Source organism: Chrysemys picta, chromosome 25, assembly GCF_011386835.1.
Source record: "Chrysemys picta bellii isolate R12L10 chromosome 25, ASM1138683v2, whole genome shotgun sequence".
NCBI classification, from domain to species: domain Eukaryota; kingdom Metazoa; phylum Chordata; order Testudines; family Emydidae; genus Chrysemys; species Chrysemys picta.
Genome location: NC_088815.1, coordinates 8,183,234 through 8,192,404, shown reverse-complemented (window position 1 = coordinate 8,192,404; position 9,171 = coordinate 8,183,234).

The window sequence follows — 9,171 nt, the reverse complement described above, 5'->3', positions numbered from 1 at the left end:
CAGGGTTGTGAGTTCAATCCTTGAGGGGGCCATTTAGGGATCTGGGCTAAAAAAAATTGGATGGTTTCATTGGGGATTGGTCCTGCTTTGAGCAGGGGGTTGGACTAGATACCTCCTGAGGTCCCTTCCGACCCTGAGATTCTACGATTCTGTTCCCAAGGAGCTCCGCGGTCTGTATGGTGATGAGCTGCTTAAATCCCCTAAGCACTGGCCGTGGCGTGTGTAACAGAGGCTGGCTGCCACTAGAGGTCACTGCTCTCCCTTTCTTAAAGACCAGGCCCCAGGCTTTGCCTCCTGGGTGCTGCTCTGGGTTTCTCTTACCCTGGTCCCTGCCTGCCCTGGTGGTGGGGGGAGACCTGAGGCTGCCTGGCTTGGCCTCAGCTGCTGCAACGGGAGAGGACTGCATCCTGGGGTCCTTCCTCGAGGGCTGCAGGAGTGTGGGTGGGTAGGACAAGGTGGGTAATATCCTGCCTTGAAGGAGGCGGGAGCCAGGTGTGACTCATTACCGTTGCCCTGCCCTTTGGGGGAGGTATAGCTCAGTGGTTTGAGCCTTGGCCTGCTAAACCCAGGGTCGTGAGTTCAATCCTTGAGGGGGCCACTTAGGGATCTGGGGCAAAATCAGTACTTGGGCCTGCTAGTGAAGGCTGGGGGTTGGACTTGATGACCTTTCAGGGTCCCTTCCAGTTCTAGGAGATAGGATATCTCCCTTAATTAATAAAAATTAAATTAAAAGCTTCTCGCTTCCCTATCGCAGCACCTCTTCCTGCTTCCCCTCAGCCCTTGCTAACTGGCCAGCCCCTCCACCTGAGCAACGGGCGGGTTCCCTCCCTGGTTCGGATGTGAAGGCTGGTGCTGGTGCCAGTGCCCCAGACTCAAGCCCCTCCTTTTGTTTGCCTGCTGCCGGAATCCCATGAAATGTTTCCAAGCAGACCGCATTTTCCAGCGGAAAAATAGTTCCCCCAAACTTTTCCACCTGCCCGACTGACCCTCTGAATCTAGTAACCAAGGCCCTGGCTGTTCGTTGCGGGCTGGGTTTCCCTGGTGTTTTTCCCCATCCCGGTCTCCTGCAGCAATTACAGGGCCCCGGAAAGGATGCAAATGTCAAAGGGACAAATCATCTTCGGCCACAACTGGCTCAGCTCTGTGGAAGGGGGTGGGGGAAAGATCTGGGGGGCCCACACCTCCTGCATGCCACAGCTGTGCCGTGAGAGGGCTCCGTGCAGGCCACTGAGTGCAAAGGGAGGTGGGTACGGGCCTGGACGTGCCCGTGATGGGGCGCTGTACGTGCTGCAGCTGGTACAAGAACTCCGAGACGTCTCAACAGCCTGCAGGGGGAGAGTCCATTGCTCCCAGCCTGGCACTGAGACTTGGGGTAGGCTCTGCCCCGTGGGATGCTTTAAAAAAGGCACACGGTGATTTTAGGCTGCTCCGTCTCTGAGGGCTCCCAGGCTTGGTCCAAATCCTGCTGCCTCCACGTCTGTTTCTTGCAACGATCCATGACCAAGCGGGCCAGGAAAATGCGTGTTGGTTGGGTCATTTCAAAGGAAAACAAATATGGAATCATGGATGTTTTGTGTCTAAAATCTCAGGGGTAGGTGCCCAAACCCCCAGGGATTCCCCTAGAGAGGCACCAGGGCTTGTGCCCGCTGGTCTATTGCCAAAATAACGTTAGGCGCCAGGGCTCTTGTTTTCCTTTCCAGGACAGGGCAAGTGCACAGCGTCTCCAGTTGTGGAACGCTGCCAGATGCATCTCATGGGCGAACTCGTGCGCTGTATCACACCTGTGGGGTGGCCAGCAAAGGCAGAACATGGGACCGCCGGTTTTTAAAGTGTATCCTCTAGTACTGCCGGAGCTAAAAGAGCCACCTTTGTTATCAACCTCAGTATGTGACCCAGCCGCCATCGGAGGGGATCTGAGCACCACACCGACGGGGAGATGGGTTACAGGTGCTGATTTACGCTGCCTGTGCCTTGAGACTTTGGCCCCACATCCGCAAAGGAGTTTGGTTTGGGGGACCCTGTTAGATCCAATTTTCTGATTCTGCTGTGTAGGACAGTGGTGTGAATCAGGCGTAACTCCATGGAAGGGACACTGGGGTCAAACCAGCAGAAGCAACTGGAGAATCAGGTTGGGTGAGTCTAATCCAGAATTAACCTGTGACCGTTAGAACGTCCAGCTAGTGAATTCCAGCTGCATGCTTCATGCCGCAGGCCCCCGTGCTGTTCAGTGGGGCCAGAATTTAGCTCCGCATGAGGCTCGAAGGCTGTTTTCATTCTCAAGTCTCTTCCCTTTTATCCTGCAGGCTGGCAGGGGCTGGAATCTAGTAGCAGGTGTTTCGTTGCTACGGGGCAGGGTCACCAAGGGTCCCAGTAGCTGAGCGGTTCAGCAAGTGCTACTCTCTCCGAACTGCCTGCCTGCCAGGTGACCTTTGGAAATAGCCGGAGCAAGACCAGCTGAAAGACTTTGACTTTGGCCCTTTCAGAACTCAGCCCCGAGGTGGCAGCGCAGAAATTGGCAAGGATTTCAGCATCTCATAATTATCCACTGCAATTTTCCTTGTGCGCTACCATTTTTTAAATTCATGTTTTATTTGTTTTTTGACTGGGAGATGCAATGCCCAGCCCGGCTTGAACTAAACTGGTTGGAGGTACTTATAACTACCAAGGCATCTGCACCAACACCCTGATCTCTCTATGATCCTTACACAGCCCTTCTAGTGTGAGAGCTGCTGAGATACTAATCTTTAGTGTATTTATCCCCATCGCCCCCCTGTGGGGTAGGGCAGTGCCCCATTGTACAGAGGGGAACTGGGGCACAGAGACCCCAAGACTTTCTTGTGACGGCCAAGACTATAACAGGGTTCAAAAAAGAACTAGACAAGTTCCTGGAGGACAGGTCCATCAATGGCTATTGGCAGGGATGGTGTCCCTAGCCTCTGTTTGCCAGAAGCTGGGAATGGGCGACGGGATGGATCACTTGATGATTACCTGTCCTGTTCATTCCCTCTGGGGCACCCGGCATTGGCCACTGTCGGAAGACAGGACAGTGGGCTAGATGGACCATTGGTCTGACCCATGATGGCCGTTCTTATGTTCTTGTGTCTACATTGCAATCAAGGCAAGTGATTGCAGCATGTAGCCCAAAGCTAGTTTGAGTAACAGCAGCAGTGAGGCCACAGGCGAGGCTGCTGGTGTATGGAACCAGGGTCCTGAACAGACAGGGCTAACCTGGGCGGCTGCAGAATCACTGCGGTTGTTACTCCAGCTCGCTTCGATCTAGCTAGATCGGGGGTGTTCACACCTGCTGTGCTCACATCTAATTGTAGAGTAGCTGTACCCCAGAAGTCTTTGGCAGAGCAGGGAAATTAACCCAGGTCTCCCAAATTCAAAGTTAGCATACTAATCCCTGCCGGGGGTGGGTGAGTGTGTGTGTGTGTGTGTGTGTGTGTGTGTGAGAGAGAGAGAGAGAGAGCACGAGCGAGCGACTTAGAACCCAGTGGATTTCATGAGCAAACGCATCTCGATCCTCCTGTGGGTTGACTGGATTTTATAAATTGCCCAGTTGTTTTCTCTTTGTGCACGGGTCTCCCCCTCTCACTAAATGTTTGCCCTTGGATGGATGCTAGTTTCATCTCCCCAGTGTTTAAAATAAAAGACAAATTCCTGTTTCCATGGAGAGGGAAAACACAGAAACATTACTATTCGTTCTTGGTTTTAAAATCACAGGGCATGATTTGCATTCAGAGCCACATGGGTCGAGTTCCATGGGGGCTGCCCTGGTGCTGGGCTCTGTCCCGGTAGGTCCAATTGCCGGAATGGGAACTTATTTTTCTTTTACAAAACCTAAATTTGGGATTTAAATTGGATAATTCTAAAGGCTCCCCCACTTAAAGCGTTCCTGAAGATTGCAGTCGTTTGCAGCTGCCCCTCCAAAATGATGATTTACGTCCCTGTAGCACTTGGAGGGCCCAGCTGAGACTGGGGCTCCTTATGCGAGGCGCTGTATAGACCTTCCCCACCCCAACGAGCTTCCAATCGAAATACCCACAGGGTGGGAGTGGAAACAGAGGAACAGCGGGGGCAAGTGACCAGCCTATGGTCACAGACCAGGTTGGTGGCAGAGCCAGGAAGAGAATCCAGGGACGCTGATTCTCAGTACAATGCCTGGTACGCTTCTAGGCCACGCTGCCTAAAGATTTCAGGAGTGAGATCTGGTGCTCGTGCAAGGAGCTGTCCTATGCCGGCTCTGTTGTGGGATCCCGAGGTACCTGGGACGGGGGGCTGAGGGAGGCTGAGTCATTGTGGCCCACGGCGGGTTGGGGAAGGTGATCCTCCCCTCTCGGGTGCTGACCTTTCAGCCCTTGTGCCATGTTGCCCAGGTCCTGACAATCCCAGCTGGGGAAGCTGTGCCTTCTGCCGGGGGGAAGGAGCGTCTGACTCCTCTCCCTCTGGATAAATCAGCTCTTTGTCCGGGCCAGGCAGACCGAGCCATTGCCTTGCCTGGAAACCTCAAAGGACATTGCCCTTCCCTCAAGCCAGGTCCAGCACATGCAAGAAACCCACTCACCCACCAGCTGAACAAATCAAATCCTGCCCCTTTGGCTGCCTTGTCTGTCTGCTCCCCCCTGACTGCCCCGGGAGCCTGCCTTCGCTTTCACGCCACACGCTGCTCCGCTCGATAGCTGGGGCAGGGCTCAGAGGCCCAACCTGATCATCAACCAGCAGGCAGTGAGTGCCCGGCTTAGATCTCCCGAGTGAATTCTGGCCCAGGTGGGCCACCCCTGGGCTAGTGGATCCTATTTAGTAACACAGCAGTGGGCAGAGTCACGTTTAACATGGGGTTTATACCGTGCTGGCATGTCCCAATCGGGTTCAGTTTGGGTTGCCACCTTTCTAATTGCTGGTAACTGGAGCCCTGAAGCCCCGCCCCTGCTCCGCCTCTTCCCCTGAGGCCCCGCCCCTGCTCCACCTGTACCCCTGAGGCCCCACTTCTGCTCCGCCTCTTCCCTTGAGGTCCCACCCCCATCGCTTGCTCCTCTCCGCCCCTCCCTCCGTCACTCGCTGGGTCATCTCAAGGAGCCTGCCTGCAGAGGCAGCCCCGGCTGAGCGGGGGCTGGCGGGGTTAATGACCCGACGCCTCCCCCCGCCCCGCGGTAACTGGACTTTTGGTTCGGTTGCCATTTAGGGTTGCCAGGTCCCTGACAACCAGGCACTCGGCAACCCTAAATGGCACCCGAACACAGAAGCCAAAACCCGGAGTGTCCGGGTAAAAACCGGCCGGGCGGTAACCCTAGGTTCAATCCCCGGAACGCCGGGCCCCCAACAAAAGGACGGGCCTGGAGCCGGTGTGCTCTCGGCACGCAGGTGGGAGCACCGGGAGTCGGTGCTGTTTGTCCCTGTCAGCCACATGGCTCAGCGTGACAGGAGGGCCACGAGCCAGTGATTCGATACTGGTCCAGGAGCTGGTAGGGTCAGAACAACAAGCCCTGATGGTGCCTGGATCCCCAGTCACTTGTGTCTGTCAGCACGCGGGCAGCTGCACTGCCTCTGTTTCCTTCTGTCCTCCTGCTACTTTGTTCCTTCACTAGACAGGGCTGGCGTCTGATGTGAGCATGACTGGGGCGATAAAAGGCGACATGCCCCAAATAACTCACCCGGCGAGGGGTTTGCATAGCAGAGATTCTCCTGAACGCTGGCCAGGACGAGGGCATGACTTACTGCCCGGGCTGGGCCAGAGCGGTGCAGTTCAGAGCAGGATCCAGTCGCGTGGGGGGGTCCTGAACCCGCATTCTTGTTCGGGCCCGTAGCTAGTTAAAAATATACAAACCTGGCCCCGCTCTTGGTAACCCCATTGCCCTTGTGGGAGGCAGAATCCCATCGGCCGTTTCACTAGCTGGGATCAAATTACCAAAATTGCCATGCTTCAGGGCATGGAGTTGTCAGGGGCTGCGGGTCAGGCAGACACTTCCTCCCGGCGGTAACAGCAATCATTGCAACTGGAAATCAGCAGTTCTCAGCCCGCGGCCGGCACGCCGCCTGCAACCCAATTAGCACACAGCTGTGGTGGCCCAGCTCAGCTGTGTGCTAAAGGCTGCGGGCTCCCGGCTCCCTGCCACGCAGCGGCCTGTGGGCTCTGGGCAACCGGCTGCCGCTTGACCCCACCCAATGGGGCAGTTGGCTGCCACCCGGGTCTCAGGGTCCGGGCAGCCAGCCGCTGCCCAGCCCCACATGGCGGGGTCCCGGTGGGGTTGGGGTCCTGGCTGCCCCAAGGCCTCATGTAGTGGGGTCTGGGGGCCCAGCGGGGTCTGGGGTTGGGGTCCTGGCTGCCCCTTGGCCCCCCACGGCAGGGTCTGTGGTTCCGGCTGTCCCCCACGGCAGGGTCTGTGGTTCCGGGAAGCTTAAGAAACCTGCAACCTGCCGGATGTTCCTGAGTGGGGCGCAGGAGGGCGGTTACTCCCCCATAACCCATTCTAGACGGGAGGCTCAGGTCAGTCTGCCATTCACGAACCACTGCCCCATGCTGCACCACCAAAATAGTCTTGTATGGGGGAGAGGACACCCTATCAGATCAATTCACGGGCAGCAGCACCTGGGCTGAAATTCTGAGCCCCCTTTGAATAGACGGTGGGCACAGCCACCTACTAATAATGCCTCGCTCTGATATAGCACTTTTCACCCCTAAATCTCTCAGTGCTTTTCAAAGGAGGCCGGTATCATTTTTTGCAGGAGGGGAAACTGAGGCACAGAGCAGGGAAAGTGACTTGTCCGAGGTCACCCGACAGGCAAATAGCAGGGCTCGGATTAGAGCCCTGGTCTCCTAAATTCCACTCTAGTGCATTACCCACTAGGCCACCCTGCCTCCTCGAACCCCAGAAGAAGCCAAACTTTCGGTGCCCTTGCAAAGCAGAATCTGGCAGGGGAAGGGCTGGATTTGATGGACCCTGCCCCTTGCTGGGGAGGGGAGGCGGCTGTTCTGGTGGCTTTGTCACCCAGTGCTTGGCTCTCAGCCGGTGACGTCGGTGATCGGAGCTGGTGGAAAGAACCCCGTGAGTGAGTCGCACTGAGCCCAGGTGAGTCAGGCCCCGTTCCCAACTGAGTGTGCTGATGGAGGGGAAGGCCGGCTGCCAATCCCCCTCCCAAGGCAGTCCCAGCTTGACTGCCAGACACCGGATCTCTTGCTTACGCGAACAGCGGGTGTCGGTTTCATCCTGACACACAGAGCACGCAGGCCTGGGGATAATTATAGCCTCCCAGGCCAGCCCCCCCCAGCTCCAGCTGCGTCTCTGAGAACCAGCCCTCCCCCAGTGCTGTGGCAACTACTGCAGCCTTGTGCATAGCTGGGCTGCCAGGAGCACCCAGGGGTGGCCCCTCTGTCCTGAAGCGTGAGATTTAAAAGCCCTGGCTCTAGGACTGCATTTTAATTGTTGGTAGTTCTTTGTATTACAGCAGCAGCTGGCGGCCTGTCACAGGGTTCCCTCAGCCTGCGCCTCGTGTTGCAAACAGCCCTCACGCCCGGCTGCAGCATGTTCAACACCCGGTGCGTGATTTACAGCACGCCACACACATGCTTGTTCCCCACGGGTGGGAGAGCGTCGCCCGCCGAGGTAGCGCTGTCCACACCGGCGCGTCTGGCGGTGTAACTCACGTGGGTCAGGGGTGAGTTTTTTTCACACTCCCGAGCGACATACATTTTACCGACAGAAGTGCTAGGGTTGACGTAGCCTGACTGTCCTCAGCTGAAGAGCGGAGTCACCTTGTTAATGGGTTAATCGCCTGGTGCTTCATCAATTGTCTTGTCAATTTAGCACATGTGGGGATGCTGACTATTCCCGCTCTGTCACAAGGCCCCAGCCCAGATCAGGGCCTCGCTGTGCTGGGCGCTGCACAAACCCATGTGGGAGGCAGTCCCTGCCCCACAGAGCTGACAATGTAATTAGACAAGGAAGGGTTCTTCGCCTCAACCCCTCATCGGTAAAAGAGAGTGAGAGAAGTCACGTGACTTGCCCAAGGTCTCGCAGGGAGACTGTGGCAGAGGCAGAAATTGAAGCTAGGTCACCCACAGCCCTGTCCAGTGCTTTAACCATAAGCCCCTTCTTCCTCTTTTCTCAGTGGAGCCATGTGTGTTTGACACTTGGGTGGAATTTGGCTTATTCCCTCTCAGCTCACTACGTGTTTCTTTGAAGGCCTCGGGTGGCTAACCTGGGTTAACTTCCAGATGGTGGCAGCAGTGGGCTGGTGGCTAGCTGACGCAACTGGCCTCAGGTCCCGATTCTGCCCACTGACTTTTACACTCCATAGCATGGCCGTTTCTGCTGTTGACCCAGTCCTAGTAACTGGGGAATTCAAGACTGAATCACTTTCATGCTCAGATTACAAGATGAAGAGGAGACATGAGCTGCCACTTAAAATTCTTCATCTTACAAAAGGCAATTGACTATAGAGCGTGAAACAGTCCATTGTGCCGGAGTGCTGAGAGCCAGCACCTGACCCAGGGTTTGGGTCACTTACTAGTTCCCCCAAAGAAGCCCTGATTGAGGGGAGGAAGACTTAATTATCTAATCAGACTGGGAGCTGATGAGCTAAGGGGTTAATTATCCCATCAGCTGAACCGGTAGTTCAAAAGCACAGGCCCTAGGTACAAAGCGGGGCTAGCAGAGCCCAGGGGAAGATGGGTTTCTGGTTGGTGAGAGGCCTGCTGCTGCTTGGAGACAGGGCTGAGGATTGAAGGACGCTGTAGGTAGATCTACTGCATGGGGATTGTGGTGGTAACATCAATAATCTCACAGAGGTGTTGATAATTAAGAGGCATCTGACTTTGGAGAACTCCAGGGTGGGAGAGAAACTAGCTTTGTGAAAGCCACAATATTTTAGGGTAAGTGCAAATTTGGTTCAAGCATAGGGTGACCAGATGTCCCGATTTTATAGGGACAGTCCCAATTTTTGGGTCTTTTTTTTATATAGGCTCCTATTACCCCCCACCCCCGTCCCGATTTTTCACACTTGCTGTCTGGTCACCCTATTCAAGCATAAAATAATATGTCGAGGTTTGGCTGACACACAGCTCATTTCCTTCCGATCAGCATGTTTTAAAAAACGTGAACTTAAAAGTGATATCACCAGCAATAAAACAAAGGTTTAACATCGGCTCAAAAAACCAGGCAGACCAGATGG